This window comes from Rousettus aegyptiacus, unplaced genomic scaffold (assembly GCF_014176215.1).
Source record: "Rousettus aegyptiacus isolate mRouAeg1 unplaced genomic scaffold, mRouAeg1.p scaffold_m13_p_6, whole genome shotgun sequence".
NCBI lineage: Eukaryota > Metazoa > Chordata > Mammalia > Chiroptera > Pteropodidae > Rousettus > Rousettus aegyptiacus.
In genome coordinates, this window is record NW_023416309.1 from 86,093,822 (window position 1) to 86,105,280 (window position 11,459).

At 51.0% G+C, this 11,459-nt stretch overlaps 1 pseudogene; it reads left to right on the plus strand.

The window, feature by feature from the left end:
• Positions 1-7,920: 7,920 nt before the first annotated feature.
• LOC118604198 lies at positions 7,921-8,036 on the plus strand (annotated as a pseudogene).
• The last annotated feature ends 3,423 nt before the right edge of the window (positions 8,037-11,459 follow it).

Genomic DNA, 11,459 nt, shown 5'->3' on the forward strand with positions numbered 1-11,459 from the left:
TGTTCACAATGATCCTGAGGTTCACGGATGAAAGCGCTTGATAAAGTGCTCTAAGAATCAATGGAGGTGGACTCATTCTTGCACTGTCCAGTCTAGCAGCCTCCTGCCTCCCCTCTCCCCTTCTCCCCACTGTCCCATTCCCACTGGTCACAGCCAGGGAAACAAGGTGCAGGGAGGAGAGAGCATCTGTGAGTCGGGCGGGCAGGCAGGCAGGCGCAGGCAGAGGCTGCACATGCTCAAGACGTCTCTTCTGTGGCCAATTAAACAAATTGCAGCAAAACAGCATTTTATTAGTATTTGCCCATAGCAGTCTGGGGCTGCAATAAATTTCCTCCCGGCTGCAGTATTGGAGAGGCAAGCGGAGGGGGTGTGTGTATGGGGGGAGAGATCTGTGCCACTGACGGAGGGTGTGGGAAGCAGGGTGTGGGAGAGAAAGCTGGCATGTTAAGCAGTGGATGGTGGAGGAGAAACATCAGGAATGGCCCTGGGGGCTGTTGGGTATCAGAGTGGCTGTCTTCCCAAACAACCGCTCCACTTCATCATAAACACAGTGAGTTATGAGGTGGTGTTTTGCGCTGCACACCAGCAGCAGTGTCAGTGAAGCTGCCTGCCTGGGTTGGGGTGGGGGTGGGCATGGAAGCCCCGTGCCCGGCTGTGGGACCCACTCAATTGCATGGCACTGCCCTGGGTCCAGCCCTCACCATGGACACCTGGGTTGCTGAAATGGTCTCCTCACTGGTCTCTCTTCCTCTAAGCTTCCTTCCTTCCTTCCTTCATTCATTCATCCTTCATTTTAGAAGTAGTTATTAAATGCCTGCTGTGTGCCAGGTCCTAGAGTGGTCTGTAAAGGATGTCATTCTTTTGCTTAAAAAATCTTTCTTACTTCCCTGCTGCTTTCATGATCAATCCCAAGCTCCTGCGCTTGGCGTCTAAGATGCTTCGGAAGCAGACTTCTGCTTCCCTTTGTAGCCTCTTCTGTGGCCACCCCTCTCTGCTTTTCTAAAAATATTATTAATAATAGCAGCTCACATTTATTGAATGTAAATTGCCAGCGCTGTGTGTAAAGTCTTTACCTGCATTAACTCATGGTGTCCTCATCAAACCCTCAGTCTGCACAGGCTAAATTACGCTGCATTATCAAACAACTCGAATCTTAGTGAGTTAAACAAACAAGATTTACATCTTTCTGAAGTGCATGTCCCATATGCATTGTCAGAGACTCTGCTCATCAGAGAGACTTAAGGACCCAGACAGATCACAAAGCCACATCTCAGACGTTGCTGAGCTCTGCGCTGCACCAGAAAGAAAAAAGAGAGCTCTGGAGGTCCTCCCACTGACCGTTAAACATCCAGGCCTAGAAGTGACTTATGCTCACAAACTCGTTGGCCTGAACCAGTCACGTGAGCCCACCTAACCACAGTGAGGCCAGAAAATGCACCTTTCCCTGTGCCAAAAGTGTTTGGCAAACAGCATTAATGACTACCACACTATTACTAGCACCTGTCAACAGATGAGGCTATAGAGGCTCAGAGAGGTTGCAAATTGCCCAAAGTTTCCATTCATGGATCAGCAGAGAGAGCAGGAGGCAGGTTTGAGAGGTTCCATCTAGGGCCCCCTCCCACACTCACTATCCACTATGACCACCAGAGCTCTCCCATGCTCTGCAAAAAGCCAGCCTCCTAGCCTCTCCCTCCTCCCTGCCTCCCCTGCCTCCACTTGGCGTTCATTTTCCTCCTGGAAATGTCCTGACTTTAACAACTGGGAGGCCATGTTTCCTTCCTTTGAGTGTCTTTCCCTCTCCACTGCTGAGCAGCCCCCGCCATGCTGTCACACAGGAGAGATTCAATGAGTATTTGCCAAGTGCGTGAATGAAGAAAAAAAATTCTATTAAAAAATGACAACATATCGCTTTCTATCCCATGGTACAGAAACAGAGCTTGAGAGTCCCCATCTTTGTCTCGTCATGAAAAAGGATCATTATTTTGCTGATATTGAGCTATTCCACTCCATTTCTTAATTTTTGAACCCCTAATGGTAACTAAATCCTGCTGGCCCCCTAAGAGCCCTCCTGCTCTCAATAGGATTCTACCGAAGCCCGAGGAAATCTGCCCTCAGTTGGTCAGTCAACATTTACTGAGTACCTACTGTGTGCAGGGCACAGTACTGGAAGGTCCAGAGACAAGGAGGCCCGGCCACTGCCCTGGCTATTCGCAAGCTGGTAGCAGCTCTGAGCCAGGTGGGCTCCGGCAGGGGTGGGTCCAGAGCGCATCACAGAGACGGAGCAGAGGGGATGGGAAGGCAGGCTGCAGACATTTCTTCTTTTCTCTCTAGATATTCTCGTATTTAAATGTTTTCTAAAGAACACATTTTGCTCTTGTGATTTTTCAAATAATATCAAAATTTTTACCCAGCAGACATGGTGCCCTTTTGCAGGAGACTTGAGAGAAGGTGGGGTAGAGGCCTGCCCCCTCTCCCAGACCCAGCTTCAGTAGTCTTGGGGGCATGTGACTCTTAGGCAGTAACACAGGGAGTCTAGGTTCAAGGCCTTGGATGACGTGGGGTGATGGCTGAGGTAATGAGCCAGGGCCACTGGGCGGGGAAAGGGCAGGGATAGAAGATTCATTCTGGGCTGGCTCAGTCACAGGGGGCGAGGGGACCCCAGGGAGGGTTTGAGTCAGTGAGAAAAGAGCCCCATTCTCCAGTGAATCAAGTCTAGCAAATCTCAGCATTGACGAATGGCCTGGGGGTGGGGCAGGGCGGAAGTGTCTGCAGAGCACGGCTGAGGGATGGCAGGAGGACTGGATGAGCCCCGGGTAACTGCCTGGAAGGAAGAGGGGATATGGAAAGCTGTAAGATTATGTGTATGGCCCATTATGTCACAAAGCACTCTCGTATTCCTAAGGACTTGTCACCAACAGCCCAATGAGATGTTATCCCCATTTCACAGATGAGAACCCTGAGGCTCAGAGAAGTGAAGCCATTTGCCAGAAATCACACTAGTGATGAGATGACTCTTAACACAAGTCTTCTGATTCCAATGGGTCTTTTTCTCTAGTGCCGTTTGTCTCAAGAGTTCTGGATCACGAAGGGGACAAAGAAAACAGCTAGAGACAGCTTCTAAGCCCCCTCCTCCAAATAGCCGTGGTGGGAGAGCAGGGAGAAAACCAGGGCCCCCATCACCTCGATGATCCCACTGCAGAACCCACTGCCCCCAGCTCTCCTCCAGGACACAGTGACTCACAGCTCTGCGTGGAATGGCACTTTGGGGCCTGCATGATACTCTCTTGGACTTCTTGTCAGCCTTATAATGTACAGTCCCGAGAGAGGGATGGCTGGTAAGACTGTCCAAGTTGAAGAAACTAAAACTCAGAGAGGTGAAGCAACTGGCCCAAGGTCACACAGCAAGTAAAGGTCTGAGCCAGGACTGGAACTAAGTGTGTAAACTCAGAAGCTCTTGCTCTTCTGGGTTTTATGCCATATCTATCCTCACACTCCTTTTTTCATCTCTCTTCTAGGGGCCGGAGCTGGCAGTTTCTAAGCATCAGACTCTGCCACTCTCCTCCCAAGGTAGCTGGGCCTTTATAGAGAATTCCCAACCCTTTCCCCCAGAGAGAACCTCTAGGAGTCTGGCACGGGCTCTAAGTGGCAAGGCTCTGGCTAGGAGTGTGGGCCAGGAGTGGCAAGTTCCTTTAAAGACCCAGCTGTGTGAGTCACCCCACTGGGGCCCCCAATGAAACCTCCCTTCCCGTTTAAATAACCAGTGGGCTCTTGGGCCCATTACTGGACATATTTCCCTGCTGGGTGTGCCATACTGAGGAGGTAACAAGGCAGGCACTGGGCGGGGGTGACTGACAGTAGCAGGCCCCAGTGGCGGACAATGAAGATAACCTCTCTTGACAGATGAAGATGCAGCGCAGGCAAAAGCTACATCCTATTTGGCTTTTAATTTGGAGGCCCCGAGAGTGAATTCTGAAGCTCCCGCTTTCGTCCACACGTGCAAAGTGGATCTGACTTCCAGGAAATGACCTGAAGTGAAACCACATTACTTATCGGCGGTGTCTCTGGGATTCGCAGCCTTCACACTCCTGAAGGGGTCAAGGCTTCCGCTCGTGTCCTTTCACACACACCTCCATCTTACGGAGGGGCGGTTAGCCTGGCCCAGGTCCCTGGTAACTCAGGGGTGTATGGAGAGAGAGTGCTATTCGGCTCTAAGCTCGGAATCTGGGAACTACCATAACCCAGGATTTCATTGAAATCAGGAATCTGCAAATGACAGCCAAATCCAGCCAGGCCACCCCCGTTTTCATACGGCTATGAGCTAAGAAGGACTTCTGAAAAAACTGGAAGAAATTTTGTGACGTGAAAATTATGTGAAATTCAAATTTCAGCATCCATAAATAAAATGCTATTGGAACACAGCCATGCCCATACATTTATATATTGACCATGGCTGCTTTTGAGCTATCACAGCAGAGTAGTTGAGACAGAGACAGTAGGGCCCACATACTTTAAAATATTTGCTGTCTGCCCCTTTAAAGAAAAAGTTTGCCAATTCCTAATCTAAACTTTCATTTCCCCCAAGCGAAAACATGTAAAAGTTGTTGCTGGTGGTGATAGCGGGGAATAGGGGAGGAGTCGTCCTGAAGTCCCCTGCTCCCTCAACAGGCAAGATCAAGGACCGTCTGCCAATTCTCCCCACATCCCCACATCACAGAGGGGAAATGTGACCATCAGGCATTTGGTGCAGTCATCATATTCTTGGAGACTCACTCTAATCAGGAGCACGTACTCGATAGGGGGTGGAGATAGGAAGATGACTAAGGCCTGCTTCCGGCATTCCCTCCTTTAGCACTGGGTATTGGTGGCCCACCACCTGCAGGATTAAGGCCCAGGGGACAATGGTGAGTGCCCCTTGCCCCCATACCCAGGGTGTTCACAGTCTGGGGAAGGAGGTCTAGACAGATAGGTAAACAAAACCACCAAGTAGCAGGTGTGACTTGTGGAGATATGCCCCAGGGGGCAGAAGAGACAGAGGGGGTTGGGGACCTAACCCAGCCAGGGGCTTGAGGGAAAGCTTCCTGGACAAGTAGAGCTTAACCTCACCTGCACTTGAGAAGCACCAAGAGGGCTCTGACAACCACACCAATACCCGAGCCCCACAGAGATCCTGGTTCCATCCGTCTCAGGTGGGTCCTGGACCTAGGTAAGTTTTTCAAGTCTCCTAGGTGATCTGGATGTTCAACCTCTACAGGATGAGGAGGAATTGGCTGGATAAAGTGGGCAGAAGGTGGTTCAGACAGGGCAGGGGACAGACAGAGATAAAGGCACAGATTTTTTGCATGGATGTGTGAGTTGCCCCAGTCCACAGGCCACTGGGACCCTCCCCACAGCATGTCTCCCACTCACCTCGGGTCCTCAGGAGCCCTTCTCCCCAGAGGAAATACTCCCCCCATCCTGACAACTCCCTTATCTCTTCAAGAAAAGTGCTGATCCAATCAGACTCATTCACAAACTGAGCCAGTTCCCCGGGCTCAGGAAGAAGAATTTCCCTTGGTGTGAAGCTAAGTGAGGAAATGATAATCTACACATCATTAGGTCAGAGACACCCCCCCCCCCCATTCTAACTCCAGCCTCCCATTCCCTCACACCCAAAACATGCTGTGATTTAATCCCAAGGCAGAGAGCTCTTCAGGCCCAGGTGGAAAGAAGACTCTCTGACCCAATGGAATTGTCTCAGGCCTGAAGAAGAGGGTGTGTGTGTGTTGGGGTGGGGGGCCGCTAGTCCTAGCCTCCCCCTTCTGGCTCCTCCAGCCTCTGGGTCCCCTCCAGGCATGGCCTCATAGGCCCTATCTTTGATCACTCAGGTAATGGCCTGGCCCGCTCTCAGCGGAGGCTGGGAATAGAGTTAGCACCCACGCTCTGGGAGTCCTGACAGCCCGTTTAACAAGGTGTCCAACATCCCATTTCCTCTGCACTTCCTCTCGCCTTAATCCTTTTATGCGAAACTCACTCAGGAGCAAGCCCTGTGAAATTGAGGCCTCTGTGAACATGGCCTGGCCTGCTCCCTGCTCCTCCCTGAGCACAGCCCCTCCCACCCCAGGCTCCTGGGAAAAGCAGGGCTGCACATGGGGAGGGAACCTGGGTGCCCCTCCCCCAGTATCACCTCCAACTCTGGAGGGTGGGGTGCAGATCAGGCACCTCAGAGATGGCTTAGAGTTGCTGGCCCAGAAGTGGGGATTCTGGAACTGCAGCTTAGGCTGGACGCTCAGGCCACCGTTTGATCACCCTCCCTTCTCCCTCCTCCCCAGGTCACAGCCCCTCCTGGGTTGGGGGCCCTCAGGCCCAGGGTCAGAATTGGAAGAAGGAAGAAGGAAGCTCCTGATGGCTCCAAGGAAACCCCTGACCCCATGCTTCATTCCTTCCAAGGAAAACAAATCATTAACATTTTAGCATTAACCCCTGGGGACATCAGAGTCCTCTGGGCCATCAGCCAGGGCACAGATAAGAGCCAGGTTATCTTGGAATATAAAATATTACTACTCAGGGAGAGACAAGTAGAAAAAGGCAGGCAGCCCAGTCCTCCACCTTCTCTGGCTTGGTTTCCTTCTGGCCTTCAAGCCAGCTGCCCTCTGTGCCATGGGTTCTGCCTGGATTCCACTCATGAACCACATGACACTGGGCAAATACTGCAGTTTCCCCTGTGGAAGATGGGACAAGACTCCTCCTCCGCGAGTGCGGGGGAGCACCCGGCTTGCGGTAAACACTCCATCTATGCTGGCGGTCTCAATGGCTTCGCATTCCTCCCCTCCCTGTGACAGAGACTCTTTGCTTGACCAAACTTTGGTCAGGCTCCTGAACCTTCTCCTGTGCCCATCCTTGTAAAATCCAGTTTTAGCAAGAATCCTGCTAAGTCATTTTGGCAAAAACCCCTCGCGCTCAAAACCTGCTCGGGTTCTTCACCCTCCACTACGCCCAGGTGATGTCTAATCACCCTGACCTATCTTCAGTGACAATCCCTTTGGGTTGGTTTGGCCAGAACCCCCTTATCTCTAATGCTTCCTCTTAGAAATTTTCCACCCACTGACCGCCCACTCTGCTCCTTAGCTAGCAAGTCCCACTTGCCCATGCTGTATTTGTAGTTGAGCCCTGAATCCCTGTAAAATCCCACTGCAGTGGAGCCTATACTTATTGTGATGGTCTTGAATCAAGTCTCTAAGCCATCTTTACCAAGTCTCATGCATATTTTTTCATTAACTCCTTCCTGCCATCTACCGTCTCCGAGGCCTGCTGGTGGGGCTGCAGGAGGGGGAGTGTGGGGGTCAGGACCAGGTCCCTTCTTCTTTCGCTCCTCGAACACAGGACACAGGACAGGTAAGAGCCGCATCTGAACAGTGGCAATGATGGGAAATGTAGCTTTGGCTTGGGGAGGTTTGCAGCAGAAGCAAGGGCCCCCAAGGCCCACATGCTGTCCCCACCCCTTTTCCTCCCTGGGACTCAAGGCTTTGCACACAGCCTAGCCCAGAGTGTGTCTTTCTCAGGAGAGGCCTGTCTCCCTCTGCCCTCACGGCCTCAGGTACAGCTTGGAAAAGGGTTTGTAGCGAAGCGCTTGGCTCACTGATGACATCTAGTTTTGGTATGTCCTGGTAGATTACACACTAGGCAGGCCAAACACATGCTGAGAGCACCAGCAAAACGGGGCCACCTAACTACAGTTTTGGAAAGGATTTAATATCCCAAAGCAAGCATATAAGTAACATGGGGAAATCAGATATTTTTTGGCCTTCCTTACACAAATTTATCACTGAGTTGTTGAGTTTTTAAATTATATTTGGGGACGTGGTTGCATAGTGCAGCGGTTAGCGCATCTGCTTTACACGCAGAAGGTCCTGAGTTTGCACCTCAGTGGAGCCACAGTCCTTGGTCTACGGCCATGCCACCTTGAACAAGCCCGATGTCTGATCTCGAGAGCTAAGCAGGATCGGGCCTGGTTAGTACTTGGATGGGAGACCACCTAGGAAGACCAGGTGCTATAGGCATAAATAATACTAAATAGTAAAATAAAATAAAATAAATTATATTTGGGGAGGAGCATCTAAAGGGTTTAATGTGGCCCTGACACCCACCCATCGCAGATGGTGCTGAGGCACAGACCTCTCCCTCGCCCCCTCCCTAGACAAGGGTATCAGCTGGCACAGGATTGTAGAACTCGGGGCAGGGCACTTCCTTCTTGGGACCTCATTTAACGAAGGAAGGTAAAGGCCCCCAGCTCTAAGGCATCTCCTCTCTTGGACCTACCATTTCAGTCTTAAGGGTCATGGCATCTGATCCTGTCAGTTTATAGAGGGGGAAACAGAGGTCCAGAGAGCTTCCCTGATCTGGCCAAAGAAGACATGGAGCACGGAGAGGTGGCTCTGCTACTCCTGGTCCCATGGACCCCTCGAGGTTCTGAGGAGGAGGGCCTGGCCTATTGTCAGTGAGCAGTGAGGCAGGGCAGAGAAAGATGGCAAAGCAGTCCCAGGAACTGAAAAAAGCACAGACAGAGACAGACGCAGGGCCGAAAAAAAGTACGTGAGCTGCAAAGGGAGACAGAGGGAACAGGGAAAGGAGGGTAAGACAGAGAGAAACAGAGAGAGGGGAAGATGGAGCGGCCTCCGAGGAATCCTGATCTTTAAGGCTGACTGATAAAATGCTTGTTCCAAAGACAAATTCTTTCAAACCAACAGCTCCAATGAGACTTTCCGTCATTCTCCCTATCACAGCCTGGCCCCTTCTCTCCAGGAAGAAGATGAAAGAACATCTTCATCTCCTTCTCTGCCTCCTGTCCTCCCTCCTCCCTTCCTTCCTCCCTGCTCTTTCTCCTCTCCCAGCACTTGCCATACATAATCAAGCCTCCTTGGAACCCTCCCGGGAGGCTCTCCCTGCCACCTGCCTTTCTGTACCCTCCTTGCCCCTGCTGTCCTCCCTCCCCATTTCCCACCCTTCCCCCTAATTTCCTGTTTCTTTGGATCAAGTACCCAATCTCTAGCACCTGGTTCTCTTTCCTTCTCATTCCTTCTCTGGTCTCACCCCAGCCCCACTGTCATTACTTCTGACATCGCCCCTGCCACCCATGATGGCTCATGAGCAAAGGCCATAGACTTTTTCTCCTGGATTTCTGAAGCAATCATATCAGCCAAAGCTTCTTGGCTGGGGAACTAGAAGCCAGAAGGGCCCCTATTCTCAACTCCTCCCCAATCCCTGCTGTCCTGGCCCCTCAGAGGATCCGGGAATCACGTGTGGTCCTGGCCAACTAAGCACCTAAGTAAGCCAGTTCTCCTTTCAGGGTAAGGTGTGGACATTCTTTCTCTACTCTGCCTCCCCCTTTACAGCTATGGCTGTGCCCAGGGGCCTTCTCTCCCCACTCCCTCCAACCTCTCCTTGCCCTCTGCAATTAGATCTTCTTACTGTCCACATTTGGAGAACATCTCCCAGATGACCACCATCTCACTTCTTGATCCAAGGTCCAGAAAAGGATTCCATCTCTTTTTGTTCTCATTCAGGGTTTCTCTTCTGTCAAAAGCTCTACTCCCTTTGGATTCTCTCCCTCTTTCTCTGGAACAACCCCTACTTCTTCTTTAAGGCCCTACTTGACTGCCACCTTCTCCGGGAAGCCCGCCTGACTTGCCCAGCTGCCCCTTCTCAGCTCATTTTGCACTGTAACAACTTGTATGTCGTTCCTTCCCTGCTGGGACTGTGAATCCTTTGAAAGCATCAACTTCATCATTTTAGAACAAAATTGTGTTGAACACCAACTAACTGTGCCAGGCTGGAGATATAATGGCGACCAAAGCACGTAATTCCTCTCCCCCGGGACTTGTACTCTAGTAGGGAATATGGACCCACAGAAGCGTTATCACAGAGGATGGTAAGCAGTGTGACGGAGGGAAGTGAAAGGCACTCCGGACCCCCAAGGAGGGCACCTAACCCGGCTGGGATTGTTGAAAAGGCTTCCTGGAATAGGGTGACCGAGGTTTATTTAGGTGAAGAAGAGGGGAGAGGAGGGTCCTGGCCAAGGGCATTGAAAGCTTGAGAGAGCATGGAATAGATGGGGACCCGAAGAGGTAGGTAAGGCAGGCATCTTTGGTAGGAGTGGCAGGTGGGTGGAGACGAGGAACCATGCCTCAATTATTGTCTTTCTCCGGAGCCTGTGATGTGTCTACAGCCCAGAGTAGGAGCCAGGTACATTTCTTGACATCGAATGAATGAAGTCCAGCCAATACATACACATCGAGTGTCTACCATGTGCAGGGCACTGGGGCTTGGGATAGAAGACAGGATTTACAAGGGTATTAACGAACAGCAGCTAGCATGTATTAAGTTGCTCATGTGCTATGTGCCGGGCATTGTGCTATGTGTTTTACAGGTGTCTTCTCACTTATTCCTCATGACGGCCCTGTATGAGATAACTACATTGCGCCCCATAGCCCAAGAGGTGAATTTTCCAAAGTCGCACTGGAGCCAATATTTGAGTGCTGGCTTAATTCCAGCACAGTGCCCTCTCCTCACACGAAGGCGGCATTGGTCCTGCCAAGCTTGCTGAAGGCCACCTTGCCGAAACCCTGGCACTCCCGCCCTCTCAACTGCTACCTTGCCTCCCTCGGAGCCAGCCTGTCCAAGAAACTCATCTCATCCTTCCTCCCTCTTCTTTTTTACCTCTGCCTCCACAGCCTGGGTACTTCCATTTCTCCCTGGCTGGCCCCCTCCCCGCAAAGAGAGAAAAAATGGAGAGAAAATGGATCTTTAAAGATACATGTATCCATCACTATTATTTACATTCTAATGCTCTGTCTGTGGCTCAGCTCCACTGGGGGAAATGTAAATCAGGTGGACACTGTTCTGAAAGCCCTAAAGAGCTTGGTTCCCCCAAATTAGAATAGAAAATGCTCTTTAAAATGCACCTTTAATATGTAAAAGCCTGCCGACCTGGGCTCTAAATAAACCAAACTTGAACCAGATGCGAAATAGAGTAGATGAAGGACAGGTGCATAGAGGGTCCCAGGCTGGGGAATGAGACCTAAACAGCTATTTATATTAATGCAAAGAAAGTTCAACATTCTTCCCCTTGATATATGCTGCAGTGGGAGGTGGTTTTTGTCCCACCAGCGAGAATAAAACCTACAGCTCATGATGGGCAGGGTCACATGTGCGAGATAAAAAGCTCTGAGTGTAATATATGTCTCTACCGCGTATTCTCAGCAGGCTTTGCGTTAGATCTGTGGATGACAACAAGAAAACACTTATTCAAGGTTAGATTCTGCTTGCCATGTTCCCAATCACAGCTCCCTGTCCCTAAGGAAATGTGGCTGCCTGAGCTCCTGGAGCACCTGCCTGCCTTGGTTCTGAGCTAGCAGGTGGGCCCTACTTGCAGCTGGAAGTCTTCTGGGGTTGCTGGCTCTGGTCAGGGAATGTCTGCATGTGAC